The 19,649-nt window shown below is 34.3% G+C and overlaps 1 protein-coding gene and 2 non-coding genes across 3 annotated transcripts in view; 1 reads left to right on the top strand and 2 right to left on the bottom strand.

Annotated features, from left to right (window-relative positions):
• The window catches only part of LOC118182316 (uncharacterized), a 224,627-nt gene that overhangs the window by 144,136 nt on the left and 60,842 nt on the right, over nt 1-19,649 (top strand). The gene's annotated exons all lie outside the window — the stretch shown is intronic.
• On the bottom strand, nt 13,977-14,049 carry TRNAA-CGC (transfer RNA alanine (anticodon CGC)). Its single transcript has one exon. It is a non-coding gene; the product is annotated as a tRNA-Ala (tRNA).
• On the bottom strand, nt 14,216-14,288 carry TRNAT-CGU (transfer RNA threonine (anticodon CGU)). The gene has a single exon. It is a non-coding gene; the product is annotated as a tRNA-Thr (tRNA).

The following is a 19,649-nucleotide window of genomic DNA, read 5'->3' as shown; positions in this document are numbered from 1 at the left end:
CATTCGTTTGTTCCTCTCCGTTGATCCAAACAACTGTACGCTGCTGTCAGTGCGCGTAATCATTCACCCACACTTTGCTTGTGAGAAAATTTCTTGTTTTGTTCAATTGCATAAGCAGATTTATTCCACGGTTTCTTAATTTTCCTCATCTATCATCTCCAAATAAAAACTGAGGATTCTTAACTCAAAACAGTAATTTAGTTCGTTTTGATAAAAAAGAAGAAAACGTTTTTGTAACGATACGTCTTGAGTGTGAGCCTGAGTGATTGTTACGCAGTCGAGAACAAAAGGTCATTTCTTCCGGAACTGCTACAGCGCCACCTCTCGGTGAGAAATGTATTTTTTTCCTTGAATACAATTTTTCGTGATTAAAAAAAAAATTCTATGTCTTTCTATGTATTTCGGCGAAAATTGCGTCTGCTACTGTCTGTACTTTTCAGATTATCAAATTTTTGCTTTTTCTTTTACATTTGGATCACCTGGCATAAAAATCAAACTTTTCATGAGCCTTCAAAGATTAAAAAGTCCAATTTGAAACTGCTCATTATATTTCGATAACATAAACAGCAAGTGTTCCAAAACCTTTACGTGAAACATTCATGGAGGTATTCACGGTCGAATTCTAGTATTAGCTTGTAGAAACACTAAAATATTTCGAAGCAGGAGACATGAAAAATGAGCTTTGCCCTCGCCGGGACTCGAACCACGGACCTCTCGAATGCGCGCCGAGCGTGCTGACCCAATACCTCCTACATACAAAGCCAAGGTGCTTGAACGCTCTGACGTCACGAAAGTCGTCTCTCTACGTAAGTCGTTTTGATATTTTACATGCTATTATATATAATTTTATTGTTGTGAAGAAACTAATTTCAGACGAATATGAGCAAAACTTTTTATTTTCGGCTAATCCACGAGATACAGTGTGTAAAATTACTTTAAATTTACTTCATGAAAAATTTTTTTGGAACTGAATAACTGTGCAAAACTTCATAACCCTCAGATTATTTTGAAAAATATCGTAGAATCATCAACAAATACTTTTCTAAATAATTACTGCAAAAAGTTAAATGATAATCTTTTAAGCAATAATTTAACTAAGCAACGGAAATTGAAAACATTAAAAAAATAGTTTATATATGTAGCAGAAATGAAATATGTTATGTGTTTAAGGTACAAAATAAGAGAGTGAAACTAACCTATTTTTTCTTAATATTTTTCAGACTTCTAATTCACTTTTTTAAATGAATATTTTCTGCAGAATGTGTATAATATGTTGAATAAAAAAGTGCTTTTTCTATTTGTGTTGTGAAATCTTTGCCACCTATTCTAAAATGCATGCACGCATACACACACAAAAAAAGGAAATATTTGCAATTATCATAGAAAAGTGGTAAAGCTTTAAGGTCTGTTATATAATATACTAAGCTTTTTCATCATAAACTAAAGAAATATTCATTTTTAAAGATAAAATACTTTGTCAATTAATATTACTTTCGTTTATATTTTAAAATCAATATCTTAAAAATTTTCTAATCTTATTTTAATTGAAACAGACGTGTTTGTTACATTAATTTTAAACTGTAAGAAGGAAGTATGTACAATTTGTAGTCAAATACAATTCCAGATGACTAATTTTTATAGATATTTACTAATATATTATTTTCAGTTTATTTTATGTTTAATTCTGTCAAAGAAATAAAATTTCTAGAAATATAGTTGTACGTATACAGGGGAAAGTGCATCTGATAACTCTATAAAAAATAAACTAGAATAAAAAAGTACTTTCATTTCTTCCCAGCTGTAAGGCCTCATACATTTGTACTAAGTTATTTTTTCTCAAAGGGATTAACTGTAATAAAGAGTAATGGTGTACATGATGTCATTTCCTATTATTTCTAGTTTTTAATTGTACTGGTAGAAAAATTTCAGGTAAAAAATAAGTCTTTTTTTTTAATGCGTTTTACACCCTAGTTGTGCTACTTTCTTAATAAAGATCTGAAATTATTCTGAAAATTTTAAATCTTACCTTAACACTAAACTCCTTATTCCTTACAATTCTAAAAATTCAGGGCATTTGATCTATTTAGATGTTTTTAAAGTTTCTGCTGATTATCCTGATAAAAAAAATTCCAGTAAGTGCATATCAATTATATAACTTCATATTTATCATTTGCTAAAAAATTCTTAGATAAGTTACAATTAAATGATTTTTAGGAACAAAAATTTACTAGTTACAAGAAAATTATATATGTACATATTAAACAAAAGGGATGTTACAGACATTAAATGATAAGAATGAAACTTGAGAATTTTGAATTCCAAACAAGTGTAAAGTTTGTTGAATTTTTGCAATTTTCCTTTTTTGTTATTGAGAAAGATGCAATTACATATTCTTCAAAAAATAGGAATCTAATTGAAAAAGCTTAAATGTATGGAATTTTTTGCGCCTATATTGAAAATTAACACAGAATAAATACCAATATATGCTCAAAAATAGTATTTTTCATATTGCGCAAAAATGGTATTCAAATCAGAATACTCCAGGTTTATTATATGTTACGAAATTCAATCCTACAGTGAAGTGAACAAGATCAAAACCGGAAAATTACTAAACAAATATGTGTAAATAGCAAATGTTGTTAAAGACTGATATTGCAAAAATAAAACATGATTAATAAATTTAGGATTAGGGATTTTTAGTTTTAATCAACTCTTAACTTGTCATTATGCATTATTGTTGCCTTTTTATTAAGGAAGAGGATATTTAGTAAAATATATATTCAGAAAAACAAACCAGCAACAGCCAGATCTTAAACATGTATTTTATTACCACCATCTGAAGTATGTTAAATCAATTTCTGTTCTATTATTTTAAGTGTAAAATTATTTAAGAAAAGTTAAGATACGTATTTCAAATTAGGAAATGCAGTCGATGAAGGACAAATCGGATATACATAATTATTTATTTAAAACCAAATGACATAAGCCTTTTGCAAGGGGGGCGACTACGTTTAATTTTCTTTCGTCTTAAGGGAATAACAGTGATAAGTGGCTTCATGTGGCAACCATGCTGTCTGTAGATAAGGACGACTTTAGTGACGTAGTGTCAGCCGTGCCGTGGCTTTGTATGTAGAAGGTACTGGCTGACCATGGGGATTAGGGGACCCAGTCGCCAAGTCCTGGTGGTGAAGAATCACCATCCACCACCGTTTTTAGTTCGGGAGCCACTGAAGGGACATTAGGATTTTTGATGCAGAGAGACGTGAAAAATGAGCAATGCTCTTGCCGGAACTCGAACCACGGACCTCTCGAATACGCGCCGAGTATGCTGACCACTATACCACGGAGGCATGCTAAGAAGGCGGGACCTTACAAACTGAAATTCCTTTTCAGTGCCCGTTACTAAGCAGTTTCTAGCAGATATAAGAGAAGAAACTGTAAAACAAAAATTTTACAGCACGGAGTATTTGTATAGGATCAGTGTTAAGGAATTGAAGCCTGTAGTTGCCAAAACATATGACATCGTCCCAGTGTTTAAGATAGGTTGCACAATAAAAGGACTAGGTAAATGAAATCATAAATAAATTTCTGCTTGAGAGATTTCGCATCAATTTAATATGCTGATAAACGTTCATCCACGCTGAAAATAATAATAATAATAATATTGTTGCGTTCTACGGGTTTGTGGATTTGGAGTGATTGATGACAGAATTAAAAAACAATTTATTTAGCCAGTATTACTCAAGACAGTTGCAAAAGCACGTTTACAGTCGTCGAAAAACTACAGCAAACACGCTGAAACAATCAGCTACACAGCCTTCAGGCTATCAGGCTATAAGAGTGAAGACAGCTTCACGGCAAAGTACTGAAGTACAACTCCCGACTCGGGCGATCTTTCTCGAAGCTCAACACATTCAAAATAAAACTCAACGATACACTGCTATTCCGAGTACAGGCAGGGTTTATATAGATTTTTTTTTTTTTACCTGCCTTCGAGAACATTCTTGGGGCAAACCGGTTAGAATTTGTTCTAGAATGTTCTCGCTCCGTCTGTGGCAAATCGCCAATTATGTCGCCAAACGGGCGATTTCGTGCCAAGGCAACCTTAAAACCACTTTGAGAGGAAGCTATTTTACCGCGGCTGGGCATTTCGTAACAATATGTTGAAAAACGTTCCCTTTCATATTTTAGATTAGAATCGTGTTACAAGTTTTTTTTTTTTTTTTAAATTTTTATTTTACTTATTTTACTTTTACTTATTTTACGTTACTGCCTTTTATTAATACGGAAGTGAAAGTTCAACTGAAACTGCCTTTTGATCTGAACTTTAGATCTGTGGCTGATCAACTGAAACTGCCTTTTGATCTGAACTTTACTTTAGCAAATTTAATGGTAGCAGTTTCACAAAATTTTCGTAATTTAATCCACCTCTTGTACATGAAAAGAAAGGAAAAGTGCGATTAAGTATTTATATGATGAAGTCATATTTAATAATTCACTGTAGAATATTTTGGTGAACAATAAAATGAAAGTGTACAATTAGTCTTAGAAGTTTTTTATTTACTTTATTTAGATCACTTACTTTGTTTAGATCAAAATCATTCCTGAGACTTATATAACATTAGATTGCTTAAAAATTTCTCTGTAGAGGTAAAGTAGCTTTTTTTTAAAAAGGGTATACTTGCTTTAATTTAAAATAAAGAAATAAGCAAACAATTAAAAAATATAACCAACTAATAACTTCAGTGTTTTGTTACTGTGTTTATTCAGTCATCCCCCTCCGGCAAGGCAGTTTTTTTCAAACTATATCTCTTTTGTTTTATCCAAAATATATATTTGCATAGCCCTTTGTAGAATCACGCTTATCAAAGAAAATTCATTGCCGATGAAATGTAGTTTTAATGTATGTCCTTACTACGAATGTGGGATTCAGACAAGCAAGAAGTGAATTAAAAAATAAGAATAAAGAAAGTAAAGCTTTCTGCAAAGACTGAAGTACTACAAGACTTAAAGCTTTATCACTATCGTTATCTGTGGGAAAATAACGTGTTGACGGCCTAATCCGGATTCTTCTCCGAATAATCAGGTTACGAAGTGGATCATGTCCTACGAATTGTGCCCCAGATTTAAATAATAATTGTTCATTTGGTATTAATCGATAGCACGTTCGTTTCCTTCTTCGAAATCGAGAATGGCAATCAAGAACTATAGTCTGATCTAAGAAGATGCGAATTATAAGAAATAAAAACTCATTAAAATTTATGAAATTTTTTAAAATCTAAAATCTTGTAATGAATTACGCTAAATTTACCATTTTTTTATTAAAAATAAGACGCTATTAATAAAACAGCTGATAGACATGAACGCAGTTATTATTAAAAATGAATAAGTATTGATTGCAAGTTGAATTTCAGAGAGGCTTTTAAATTAATTGCCTGCTATTTTCGGTCATCACGAGAAACTGAGCTTTGAAAGGGGATGGAATTTCACTTTCATAAGTGCTCTCGTATTACGCATATATTGAGTTTGCTTTTATCCTTAATTGTCTAATAATTATCTGGCGGTATAAGAGTAGATAGCTGGGTATATTTCTGAGCAATAAATTTATGATTCGAATAGAGATTTTTAACTTTTGAATAGAAGTTCCTTAGACTTTACTTGTACATCGTAATTTTCAATAGCTGTATTGCTAGCATGCTTTGCCATAATTTACGTATTTATCCAGGCTAATCCTGTAGTATTATGGTTTGCTTTCCTGACTGAAGGGATAGTCAAGAATTGAATGAATAAATTGATCAAGGTCAAATTAAGTGAATCCGATAGTTAAATGGAAATAATTCACATCTAGTTATCGACTTACCAGTTATCGACGGGTAAAGCACGTCATTTGAAACCCGTTCTGAACTCGTTCTCCAGCTAGAGACCAGGTTATTGAAGTGACATCTAACTACAGTAGAATCCTTGGAAGGGATTGGGGAGGCTGTCTACCGTTGCTGTGCTTGAAAATAACTTGTCCCGACTGAAGACGCTTAGGAAGATCGAGCAAATCCCGTCATATAAGCTGATAAAATCAATATTACACGATTCTTATGGTTGAATAGAAACTACTTGGTGCTGGCTATCGGCTTCTAATATCCCACGAGGAAAGCTATTGGACTTTCTGATTACAATCGCCACGAATCTTTCAGGGATGATCAAGGATGTTTCAAAACAAATAAAAAGTGTGGCAATTTCGCAGTTGCCCGCTAATCCATAAAAGGACGCAAAAAGCTGGCTTACATTCGCAACTTTGGCAGCCACAGATTTTCAAATATAAGGAATTACAATATTAGGAACATTCCTTGAGTAGTGTGATACGGAGCACAGGAACATTCGACCGTTAACAAATAGTGATATGCAATAATAAATACATTATATGATTAGCCAAATGGCTCGTAGTGTATTACAAATATTAATGTGGGAGGTGACACAGAAATGCACAGTAGAGAACTTTATTCTAGTGCCCTTTGATAAACGAGTTGTACGGGAATGTTTACCCTGTTAGGGCAGTAAAATTCCGTAGCAGCAGGTGCCCGATTATAACAAAACAACAATGAACAAAGTTGCAGCGAATTGTGTTGACTCTTGAGACAGGTGACATAATGGAACGCAAAAAGTTCAGCGAATTCGCCAGCATATGCCCATCAAATTCTTGAAGGCGCGGAACATGGGACTCGATTCCGCTTCTTGTGTTTAAAGAAGTAGGACAAATAAGGAGCAGTCTCAATTTTAAATCCAGCACATCTTTCCTTCACCACCTCAAGCGCTTGTCCGGTTGTAAATTAAAATGTGTACGACATATATACTTATTACGACTCTAGTGTCATCTTTACCTACTAGTAATGTCTGCTTCAACTTTGCTTGTAACCCTTGCCTTATCCTACCACATTACTATGCCGAAGAATGGCATGTGTATGACCTATGGCAGCTTTATGATACTGTTCAGAATATAAAGCCTTAAATCGCGCAGATAAATTGCGTTTGTCAATCTATGGCTGCAGACATAATGTCGGCACGTGTCATTTTGCACGTCCTATGTTATGTTATGTTATGTTATGTTATGTTATGTTAGGGCGTAGCCTGGCCCACTTTGCAAAACAGAGTTTGCCCTATGGCCCTATACGGGCTACGTCCTATGTTTTGAAGTTATGGGCGAATGGGAAATGCCAGATTTGCGCATTTCGTTTTATTGATATGCTTAATTATTATCCCTTAAATTTCGTGGCGATTGCCATCAAGAAGTCCAGTAGCTTTCTTCGTCAGTTGGTAAAGACCAATTACTGTGTCCGATTTCCCTCTGTGTCCGATTTCCCTCTGAAACCTAGGTTACTGTTATAGTCTTGCCTTTAGGACTAAATGAAAGGCGCACGTTCTTTCTTTTTAATTTAAGTGTTTGAGTCGCCTTGAGCGGTTTTATAATTAGTGAAAGCTGTTTTTTAGTGTAACCTCCAGGTTGAAGATTCATCTCCTGCGTAAGGGCTTGGTTGTCTGTGTCAGTCTTTCTCCTCTTTTCAGGGGTACAGTATCGGTTTGCTCGATGATGAGATGGCTGCAAAAACGGGTGGGTTCGGTCTTTTCTGACAAATGGATCTTGAGCAAGTGTTCGACCAATTACGAACATTAAAATAATTAAAATTTAAAATAAAATGCTGTCTTAGTCAATCGGCCCATTGGTGGGAATTTTTTTAGGGGTGTAAGTCCTGTTGTGCTGTATTCACATGCACGTTTTTATGTTTGTATTCGAAAGTGGAATAATATTTTACCACTCAGCTTTTCTCTTTTGTACATTCTGATGTGCATATATATTTTCCTCCAATTCTGATGTGAATATCAAAATTCAGTTTGTCAACAAGCAGCTAATATTAGCAGATAAGTATTATTATTTCTTTTAAAACAGTGCTCATAGTTCTCATACACTGCTATCCCTTTCCCTTCCCTCTAAAAAGTAAGTATACTGTTAGGATATGTACAGGCGCGGTGAGATAGCTTCCCCGCAAGGCACTTTTAGGGTTGCCACATTTGGCGAGAAATCGCCCATTTGACGACAAAATAGGCGATATTCCACGGACGGTTGGAGAACCTTCTGGAACGAATTCTTACCGGTTTAGCCCAGAATGTTCTCGAACACAGGCCGAAATCGAGTTGACAGCCGGGCAACAAGTGCCGAGTGGGTCGTCGAGTGCACCGAAGGAGTCTCTTAGTGTATCGCGGTTAGTGCATCGTCGAGAGAGCGTGTTGAGCTCCGGGAACGACTGAACCGAAGAGTCAGGAGCTGTGCTCGTGTGTCGTCGAGTGCATCGCGAGTTGTAGCGTGGAGCGTCTCGATAGTACGTGGAGTTCCGAGAACGAACAAGCAGAGTCAGGAGCTGTACTCTGGTGCTTTGCAGGAAGCTGTCTCCACCTTGATAGCCTGATAACCTGAAGGCTGTGTGGCTGATCGTGTCAGCGTGTTTATAGTAGTTCATCGACGACTGTAAAACGTGTTTTGGGAGCTGTCCTAACAATACTCACTAATAAAGTGTGTTTCGATACTTCATCAAGTGTCGTCGTTATTCACTCCAAATCTACGAACGCCATACGAACGTGAAGGAAGAAAATAACGTCTAATATAAGAAAGAACTGGTGTCAGAAGAAAGGAAGAGAAAAACGTAACAACACGTTACTTTCATTAGCATTATGTAGCGATTATGAAAACATGCTTTCTTGTTTAGCATCGTTCTACTTTTCATTCATATTATTTCTTTACCTGATTTCAAATCAGTCATACATTACTCACAAATAATTGGATACTGAATTCATTGTTTAATTTTCCAGCTGTCTGATATTTTTTAATTTATAAGAGGTTGATCTTATGTGACATGTCAAAGATCAGTCAATTGACTAATATGCTATCAAGGTACATTCTGTTCTCATTTTTATTATAAATTTATGATAATTTATAATATTTTAATCGGCTTGTGATGCATTTTTAGTATTTATTCCCGAATGAGATTAGTGTGCTATAAAAAATTTCTCAGTTTGTAATAATATTTAGTACTGCCTAGAAGTATTAAATATTGGCTAAAAGTCGAGGATTGATAAAGCTATTTGTACTTAAAAAAAAAAAAAAGAAAATCTGTTAAGTTTATTCGTTTTTAAATTTGAAATCTCCCTCCTCCTTTTTTGTTAGCAGGTGTAGGGTATAATTTAGTTTCAGTCGGACAAAATCCTCTCAGTGTTTGTTTTCTCTTTTGAAAATGATCCCGTAAGGGATATTTATTATGAGCTGCAAAATTAAATGAAAGAAATGTTCAAAATTGGAGGTAAAGTAGTTTAAACGGAATTTGCTTTTCTTAGGGTCATGTATACGTATTAAATATTTTCATTACTTATAAATTATATTATTCTTAATGCGAGGTGTTTGAAAACATTATTTTCAGCAACTGCATTTTTTTAGTGTCTTTAAATTAATAAATTGAACAATAAATTGAAAAATGTACCTCTGTCGCGGATTTTTTTCGTCCTCCCGGTGGAGAAACATTTCATATATGAAAGAGCGTGCCTTTTTAGAATTAGTTTTCTTAGATGTCCCTTTTCTGTCGGTTTTCTTTGTTGTGACACATCTTTTTATTTGAATTTGAAAATACCTTTGCTCGTTAGAACACATTAAATACATTTTTCATTTACCCTGCATTTTTTTTTTCTTTTTTTAGTCTCGAAATGAAAATTAATTTTACCGTTTCTCTCCTCCCCCGCCAGGAAGACGTTTTCTCAACATTTATTTAAATTTGGCACTGTTTCCCCTCTTTTAACTTAGTTCGAAATAATGAATTAATACTCTATAAGGTGTTTTCTCCTTCTTTCCAGCATGCCTTCGTGGTGTAACGGTAGCCTGCCTGGTGCATTTTACCTTTACAGCACGAATACCGCGTATTCCATAGGTCCAGATTTGAGTCCTGCGGAAGGCATTGCTTATTCTTCAGGTCTCCTACTTCAGTAAAAGTAAAGACTCTACAGTGGCGCTCGAACTAAAAGGTGGTGGACAATAATTCGTCACCACCAGGATGTGGCGATTGGGTCCCCTAATCCCCAGTCGTCTTTTAAAAGGGGAAGTGCGTACGGTATTTTTACCCTTCTTTCAGCATGCCTTCAGAGTAACGGTCACACTCCGCGCTTATTTGAGAGGTCCAGGTTCGAGTCCCGGCGGGGGCATTGCTCATTTGTCATGTCTCCTGCTTCAAAATAGTCTAATGACTCTACAACTATGACAATTGCCTAATGAATAGTAACTGTTATAATGAGTTAATGGTGTTAAGATTTGATTAAAATGCCATATTTTAGCTTTAAATACAATTATATGATGCGTTAATTTAACGTAGATTTAATAACAATGATATTTTCCTTTTTTTCCATTCTGTAATAAAATGTTTTAGTTTGACTTAAATAAAAATTGAAAACTGTGTGTAGCTGATTGTGTTCTTTTTTAAATAAATATAAGTATAATATTGTTACGTTTTTTCCTGATACCAGTTGTTACGTTATCTTCTTCCTTCACGTTCGTACGGAGTTTGTAGATTTGGAGTGAATAACGATGAAGAACACACTTTATTTAGCCAATATTAATCAGGACAGCTCCAATAACACGTTTACACAGTCGTCGAAGAACTACGATAAGCACGCTGGAACAATCAGCGACACAGCCTTCAGGTTATCATTCACTGCGAAGCACCAGAGTTCAGCTCCCGACTCTGCTTGGTCGTTCTCGGAACTCCACGTACTCTCGAGACTCCCCACGCTACAACTCGCGATGCACTCGACGACACACAGAACACAGCTCCCGACTCTTCGATTCAGTCGTTCCCGGAGCTTAACGCATTCTCTCGACGATGCACTAACCGAGATACGCTAAGAGACTCTTCGATGCACTCGACGACCCACTCGGCTCTCGCTGACCGGCTGTCAACTCGATCAACTCTGCGCTGAGTGACTAACTCGAGACTAACTATCTTGCACTCTAGACGAGACACCAACTATCTCGCACTCCGACTGTCTGCAGGTTTATATAGTTTTTGGCTTGTGTTCTAGAACATTCTGGGCTAAACCGATAAGAATTCGTTCCAGAATGTACTCCAACCGTCTACGGCATACCGCCAATTTTGTCGCCAAATGGGCGAATTCTCGCCAAATGTGACAACCCTGCCTTCCCTTGCCATTTTATGGCATCCCTAAACCTGCTTTGCGGGGAAGCCATCTCACCGCGCCTGGACAGTTCGTAACAATATATATGAGCATTCCGAATCTACTTAAGTTTGCGTTTTATGTAATAGAGCTATAATGTAATTTTATAGACCTGTCCTATAGGGGAAAAAAATGATACGGATGAAAAGGAATTTTAAACGGAGTTTAGTGACTTTTTGCAAGATAGTCTGCTTCGGATGGGTTCTATTATCAATTAGTTAATTATTAGACAATCTTCCACTTGTATTATAAAATTTCCACTTGCGTTCAGTATTAACAAACTCAAATAACTCAAATTGTCGTGTGACTTTAAATAGTGTGTTTTACATAGATTTGACATGTAGCTTTTTAAAAGTTAAAAATAATGATGAGATTTTTCAAGCAGTTTCTCTTTTAGTTATAACTAGTAATATTTGCAGGAATCATCCCTACTTATTTCTGAACAATAAATAACATATCTAGATGAAAACGTTCCGAAAGATGCGAAAAATAGATGTAGCATAGTTAATGATACTATAACAATTTAGGCCAGTTTCCTAAGGATACTTACATTCAATTGAACGTGTTCACTTGACTTTACTCACTATGTAGAGACTTGAGTTTTTTGGAGCAAGAAACTGTCTAGCCCTCAGCAGAATACAAGCAACTTATCTTCCTACTGCTAGTTGGACTTGCCACCACTTACATTACAAGAGCACATACGGAGAAACGTGATAATTCATTATATATTCGCCGTTTTAAAGGAGGCACGAGATTAATCCCACCAAATTCAGATGGTAGCGAGTTGTCGTGCTCCACATTTAGTTTAGGTGTCACTGCAGAGAAGTCAGGAGTTCTTGGAACGAGAAAGATGAGGAAGCATGTATGCCCACACCAGAACTTGATCTACAGATCTTCCAATTTCTAGCTGAATGTGCCACCATTTACATCACAGGAACACATAAAGCGATAATTCATTATAACTACTACAGCCGCGTGTAAAACATATACTTTGAAATGATTATTACCGACAAATTTGGATTCTGACCAAAGATCAGGAAATCTTTGAAGATCTGTAAATTGCCGACAAATTTGGCGTTTGTAATTAATGAATGTGAAATAAATATTTGACGACATAAATTGAGCAAAAGGAAATCAAAAACAATTTGGAAAACCATCGACCGGAAATAATGGTTGTATTTAAAATCATTAACTAAGCTGAGCATTGGGTAGACTTCTAAATATTGAGAAAGCAATAAGGGACTTCTAAGTATTGAGAAAACAATAAGGAAATACAGCCAAGTAGCTAGTTTGAAGAGTTTTTAATTACTTATTTACCATTTTTAAAAATAATTCTGGCAGAAGAAATCTTTTGTAACCTTAGATTAGGAATTTCTGATAATATCATTTGATAGGTCGGTCGACCAAATAATAATTAAATAGTGGAACTCGAGAGAAAGGTAATATGTCACATCTTGCAGAGAAATGAATTTGAGTGTTCGATAACAGTGTGAAGATTCTACGCCATTCCTCGCCAGTGGCGAGATGAGCTAATACATTTCAGCGTAAGCACATTCAGGAGTTTGAAATGCTATATTTAGTTTTCCGTGTCATCGAAGACTTGAAGTAAGACTTTAATGAAATAGGTGACTGATGGTTCTAGATTGGATCTTTCGTTGACAATGTGACCATATTCTTCGCTCAGAACAAAGGCCTTTGGGTTAAATAAAGCTTTATAAATGAAAGATCCTATGTTATGTGTATAGGACTGACATTTTCTCTGAAACATCCTAGTTTATTTCTAATTCACTTTAAATTGTATGAAAAGAATTAAATTTGTTGTTAATTAGAGCTTTAAGATGAAAATCTTTTGTCGTCGGAATTTCATTTGTTATTTATTTTAAGCACTTTTCTTCATTGGAATAAAATTTGTGCGGTTTTACTTTCTTTCATTAAGTAAACGAAAGTAAATACTGAGTTGATTTAATTTTTCAAAGCTTAAATGATTTCTCTTTTCCGTTTCCATATATGTTGTGTCCTTCCTCTCTTTGTGGAACATAACGTACGATAGAAAATAAACATTAGTTTTCAAGCCTTTGTGCTTTAAATTTCCATGATTTTAAATATGTTCTTTTAAAAAGCATTCTGTTTACATTAGGCCGCCGACTGTCTTTAATATTATTTCATCTGCTATCCTTCTTTCAATAGGTAGTTTTTTAGAAGTTTCATTATCCCGTGTTAGGAGTATTTGATTTGTATATTACTTCCTGTTCAGTCATGTAATAAGAGCACTATTGCCTACGGAATGCTGTTACCTTTTCCAAGTGAAGGATTGCACCACTAACCAAAGAACAAGATTTAAGTCTTCCTGTGCTTACCGTGCTTCCCTGTATTTTCATCCTGTGATGTTTCTTAAAATTAAAGGATATATTAATTATTTTTTGACCCAGGGCACCATTCGATTTATTACATGTTTTTGGTCGATGCTTCTTTTTATTATTTTATTGATAATTTCGAAGTTGAGTTTATTAGTCTGTTTATTGCCATTGTCTGTTAGATAGCTATTTACCCTATGAAACTATGGTAGTATTGAAAGGTTAGACACACACATACTAAAAAAAAATTGAGACTTATATTTGAATATTTAGTACAAGGTCTGTGCAAGTAAATTTCGATAATACAAATGTGAGGCTATAGAAACATTAGGTTATTTCGAAGCAGGAGACATGAAAAATGAGCAGTGCCCTCGCCGGGACTCGAACCACGGACCTCTCGAATGCGCGTCGAGCGTGCTGACCACTACACTACGAAGGCGGGAGAAATACCTTATATACTCCCCCTTTTAAAGGGCGAGTAGGATTTTAGGGTCCCAGTCGCCAAATCCTGGTGGTGAAGAATCATCATTCTCCAGCTTTTAGTTCGGGCGCCACTGTAGAGACTTTAGAATTTTTTGGAACCAGGAGACTTGAAAAATGAGCAGTGCCCTCGCCGGGACTCGAACCACGGACCTCTCGAATACGCGTCGAGCGTGCTGACCACTACACTACGAAGGCATGCTAAGAAGTTGGGAGAAATACCGTATAAGGCATAGTGCATAATATTGCTGCCATGCTCGAAATTCTTAAAATCAGCATTTTTAGTCAATCGTAGCCTTTTCATTCATGCTAAATAATTAAAGATGTTTTACAGCAGGCAGAGTAAAATTGTTCATTCAGTAAATTTTTTTATAAATCATATACAGTATTTATATTTTTTGTGTGACGTTTTATTTCGTTATTAAAATTAATAAATAAAAACATATTCAAAATTCTTTTATGCGTTGTATGATAAAATGATGTATTTGAGAGAACAACGTAAAAGAGCTGATGAGGTGCTGTTTGTATGTCTAGATACCAGGCTTTATAAATTTTATCATGTATGGAGAAATTTTAAAACTGAACTTTCCTGTCGTTCATTTACATAAATAAATAAATAAATAAATAAGTAAAAAATAATAATAATAATAAAAAAAAAACAACTAGATGCAGTTTTAAGGCAGATAAAATGCCTTTCAACAAATATTCTATAAAAATTTCCAAGTGCCATTATAATTTTTCTCCGATTTTTCTTCTCCTCAAGTTTTCGTAATCTAATGTTAGCTCTCTAGAGAGTTCATGTCTTTTCAATATTCTGCGGCAAATTAAATCTGCTTCGTAAGAACTGCATAAATAGTGTAGTACTTTCGTTCAACTTCAGATTTAAATAGGATTAAGCACTTGACATTTCATGCAAATTTTTGAGTTGCTTATTTATTCCCTTATTTTTTATCGTTTCAGTTGTGTTCGGTTTAAAATATACTTAGATATCCTTTCCTTGTTCATTAGAATACTTAATTCTTGTCTTGTTTTATTTGCATGGATCTTGTAGTTTTCCTTCATTTAAAGATAGCATAGATTAAACTTCATCAATATATATATATATATATATATATATGATGTACCAGCTTTCGTCCGGAATAAATGGATTGGTGAAGAATCATAAATGTAGTCGTAGCTTAAACTATCAGACGATAAGTTTAAAAAACAGGATCCATTTTTTATTATTCAAGAGAAATAGCAGTTACAAAATCAGATATCCGGAGTAAATAAAAAAAATTACTAATAAATTTTTGTATGAAGTTTACTGCATCGTTACATTAAAGAAAAGCCCCCGATATTCCTTTGCGAGTCCTTTTATAGCCTCTGGAAAGGCGGAGCTTCCAAGAAATGACGTCAGCCACTCCAGTTCGCTTTAAATATTTCCAGGACCATTCTATAACTGTACGTGTAGAAAAGGTGGGAAAAACAACTTGACTACGGGGCTGTGGATTTAATTCCACGTACTTTCAAATAAGAGACCATCGCCATTAAAAATGAAAAAGAACATACAGTTAGAAATTTAAGTGTAATTTTGACTATGGAATTTTATTATTACATATATATATATATATATATATATAATTAAAGGGGAATATTCCTGTTAAAATTTTTATTTTTCAAATTGTATTAAGAAAGCTAAGAAAGTAAAAGAATTACAATTTGAATTCTAAAAACATTCCAATTTACAAATTCGTAACTCTTCGTCTAAAAATATTATTATATATTAAATATTATTAGTAATATTAAAATTTTTCTAAACTGTTTAAAATTTAAAAAAGTTAATATTACTTAAAAATTACGAATTTGTAAATTGGAATTTTTTTAGACTCCAGTTTGTTATTCTTTTACTTTCTTAGCTTTCTTAATTTGAAATATAAGAATTTTAATATTAGTATTTCCATTTAATTATAATTGTAATTAAATCATTGCAGCCTAGGCGCAAGGATTCTTAATAGTCCTTTCTTACATTTGATTATTTGTTAATATTTTTATATATATACATATATGTCTCCAGCTCTGTATTGGGTAACATAAACACTCTGTAATTTATCTTCCATTCAAAATTAATTAAAATTGTTCATTTTTAGATTTTACTTTTGAAGCATTGATATACGTTGCATGGCCTGATAATGTAGAACTGATATGACCATTCATTTAGTATTTGTTGCGTAAGTAGCGTTAATGTAACTATTTATAAATTTATTATTGATCATAGATAGAATGTAGTGATAAATTTCCTGGACATAAATAATAATGGTAACAATATTTGTATATAATGTTGATGTAGAGCGTGAAAGTTATGAAAAGAGTTGAGGTTAATAAAAATTAAATGCTTTTTTATATTTCTGTTTGACGAGTCCGCCATTTCTGTCATACCTTTTCTTTCAATCTTGCTTACCCTTTTCCTTGATTGGCTGCGGCTATAATGAATTGCCCCGATATTTGCTACAAGACATTCCTCTGTTATCCCCCCTACACCTATCTGTCTTTCATTGTTTAAAAGAAGCAGGTGTACAGCTGCATTTTAGTGGAGGCAGAGTTCCTTCTCGTGGTATTCACTCGTGAGAATTTTGCTTTGTTTCAACTTCGCGTCTTCTTTCTTTATTGCTCATCCTCTTGTAGGTCGTGGTATTTTTTCTCTTCCTTCTTTTCCTTTAACAGGTGCATGAAACTCTTCGATTGCTTGAACACCCTCTTTTTTATTAATCTCTTATGTCTTTTGTTGACTACTACTTTCTACCTCAACTGCATCATTTCGGCTTTGTTCTTTATACATACCATGTCATCTGCCAAAGCGCCTTCTAATTCCTAATTCTTCAATGAATGCATTATGCATTCATTGAAGTTGAATGGGAAAGAAGCGTGATCTCAGTAAAATATGGCAAGTTTATTGGTAATTTTTCTAATTTCTGTTACAATTTTATTGGTGAACAGATAATTCTATCCACATTACTTGCTGTTGTAACAGAAAGAACACACCGAAGATCTGAATTTGAAAGAAAGTAATAATAAGCAATACGAGTCGGCGTAACATCAGTAAATTCGCGGGACTGTTGCTTCGGATGATGATGATAAATAATGGATGAATTATGCATTTCTTTTTCTGGAACGTAAGTCTTATGCTCTTTGGCGCGAAATTTCATTGCGAAACTTTTGACCGATGTATTATTAATTAACTGGCAAAGAGTGAAAGCGCATCTTGCTTTCGAGCAACTGTGGGAGATAAAAGGTTAAGCATCAAAATCGGAATTTTATTAGTAGGAGAAAATGCTGTTCAGAAAGTTAAACGTTATGTAATGACATGAAAATTAAACTTGTAGAATTGCATTCCGGAGCAAGAAGTTAATCTCAAACCAGTCTAAGAGTCCGAGATCTTAGTGTACAGTACAATTGTTATTCAAGATTAGAAGCTTTCGCAGTTTGGCCGAAATTTCTCCATCATCTTCAAACAGTTCCACGCCATCCATGCTAAACAATTAGTTGGTATGAAACAGGAATCATTTTCACAATTTTTAAGCATCATACTTTTGAGATTTTCCAGTTCCCAATAGACAGTTACACTCCTTGATGTTCATACTACAAATTTTTATGGTAGACAGAAGAACTGGGATTCACATTTTGGCAGTTTTCGCCAGTGCATCTTTAGTCGTTAAATATCAACATCTTACGGATTAGCCTAACCTTATTGGAGTTTAAAATTTTTCCTTTGTAATAGCAAGAAACATCATGCCAAGCATTACCCCTCTTTTTTTAATATTTCTCTGCATCAGATTTTGAAACACGACTTCATTCAAATTCATAGGCCTTTGTCTGAAGAATTTCTCCAGATATTTGCAGACTGCGGCTTCTGTGAATGGTGAATCATTCACCAATGTTTCTTCAGTATCCGTATTATCGGTCTTTGTCAACTTTTTCTTCATAACCAAAATTTTTTCCAGCAATAGAAATTAACAAGGTCTCTTTTTTTTTTTTAACGATACCAACTGTACGGTAGGATAAGCCGTTTTCCCTTCAGATATTGGTTTAAATATCTCCATGCTCTTATATTTTTAACAATACTTACCTTATTTTGAAAGCAGAATGCTTTACGTTTACAGCTCGCCATACGCATGAATTTTCGACCCAGAAAATTTTCATCAATATAACGAACGTTAAGAGAATTGGGTCAGGATTATACAAAATTTTGACAATCTTGAAAAATTAGAAAAGGAAGAGGATTTCATCGTTAATATATCCGATCCAGTGACGGATAAGAACGCATTCGTTTTCTCCAAGAGAAGTACTTTGCTTCAAAGCAAATGTGCAGTAGCCGTTATAAAAATATCCTAAATCTTGCAAAAGAATGCACCTCCTACAGAACTTGGGAGAGCATTTAAATACTTGTTTAAAACAAACCAATAAAGATAAAAAATTTCTATTCTGTAAAAGATGAATCATCTATATATCCCTCACCCTCATAATAATCTATTCACTCCTTCCTCAATACCGAAAATTTTCTTCATAGTATCAGCCATTAACTGACCTCTTGTCTTACAGCTGAATCAGGGTTGAAATGGAAATTGGAGAGCTTATAAGGTATTTTCTCCATCCTTCCTGCATGCTTTCGTGGTGTAACTGTAGCGCACTCGACGCGTATTCGAGAAGTCCAGGTTCGAGTACTGGCAAGGGCATTGCTCATTTTCCACGTCTCTAGCATAAAAAAAAAAAAAAAAAAAAAAAAAAAAAAAAACCAATGATTCCACAAGCTCATTTAAGTTCCCTGGCTCAGTGGTCAATGTGTGACACCATATAGGCTCTTAAAATATGGTTATTGCATGTTTTAGTTTTCTGAGGACTGATTTTCACCTAGCTCCCCTAACCTTTGCTTACAACGCAGTGAAAAATGAAGGTGGAAATAAAAGAAGAGTATTTGTGTTTCTCGCTATGCTAGTAGCCTAAATATGGGCGATTTTAAGAGTTGATAATTTTTCAATTAAAACTTGCAGAAATTCTGGGAAATAATTATAAAAAATACAAAAAGTAAAATTTCAGTTTAAGATATGTATGAAGTTCCTTATATCTGATTTCCATAAGTTTGGAGTTTTTTATAGCCGTATAAAATAACATTAATGTGTAGGAAGTAGGACGGGAAAGGAAGGTTCATTTTCGTTATACCCAGTGATTCGTTACAAACCGTATGTGTATACACCTTAATGTGTCAATATATGCGGACGCGTCGGGAAATTGGAACAGAGAATTGAGACTAAAGTTTTTTGACATAGTTTATTTAATTTATTAAAAAATTGTCGCGCAAAGTTTCAATTGTGTGTTTCAGCAAAACGCGTAATGGAGTTAGCTTGGTTTGAAATTCATTTAAAAAAATTTCCCTTGAAAAGGCAGAATGAACTTCGAATTGGGCTAATTAACCATTTGCCGCTTCTTAATTTTAATATTTGTTATATTTTACCTTGATCAATTGATTAGTATTTTACTGTGTTTTATAATCTACTTTTTTCGTTTAGCATATAGGCTACTATC

Source organism: Stegodyphus dumicola, chromosome X1, assembly GCF_044657685.1.
Source record: "Stegodyphus dumicola isolate Sdum_Otavi_A_Nest chromosome X1, ASM4465768v1".
Taxonomy (NCBI): domain Eukaryota; kingdom Metazoa; phylum Arthropoda; class Arachnida; order Araneae; family Eresidae; genus Stegodyphus; species Stegodyphus dumicola.
Note: the sequence above shows the minus strand (reverse complement) of the source record. Positions and strands in the feature narration are given on the sequence as shown.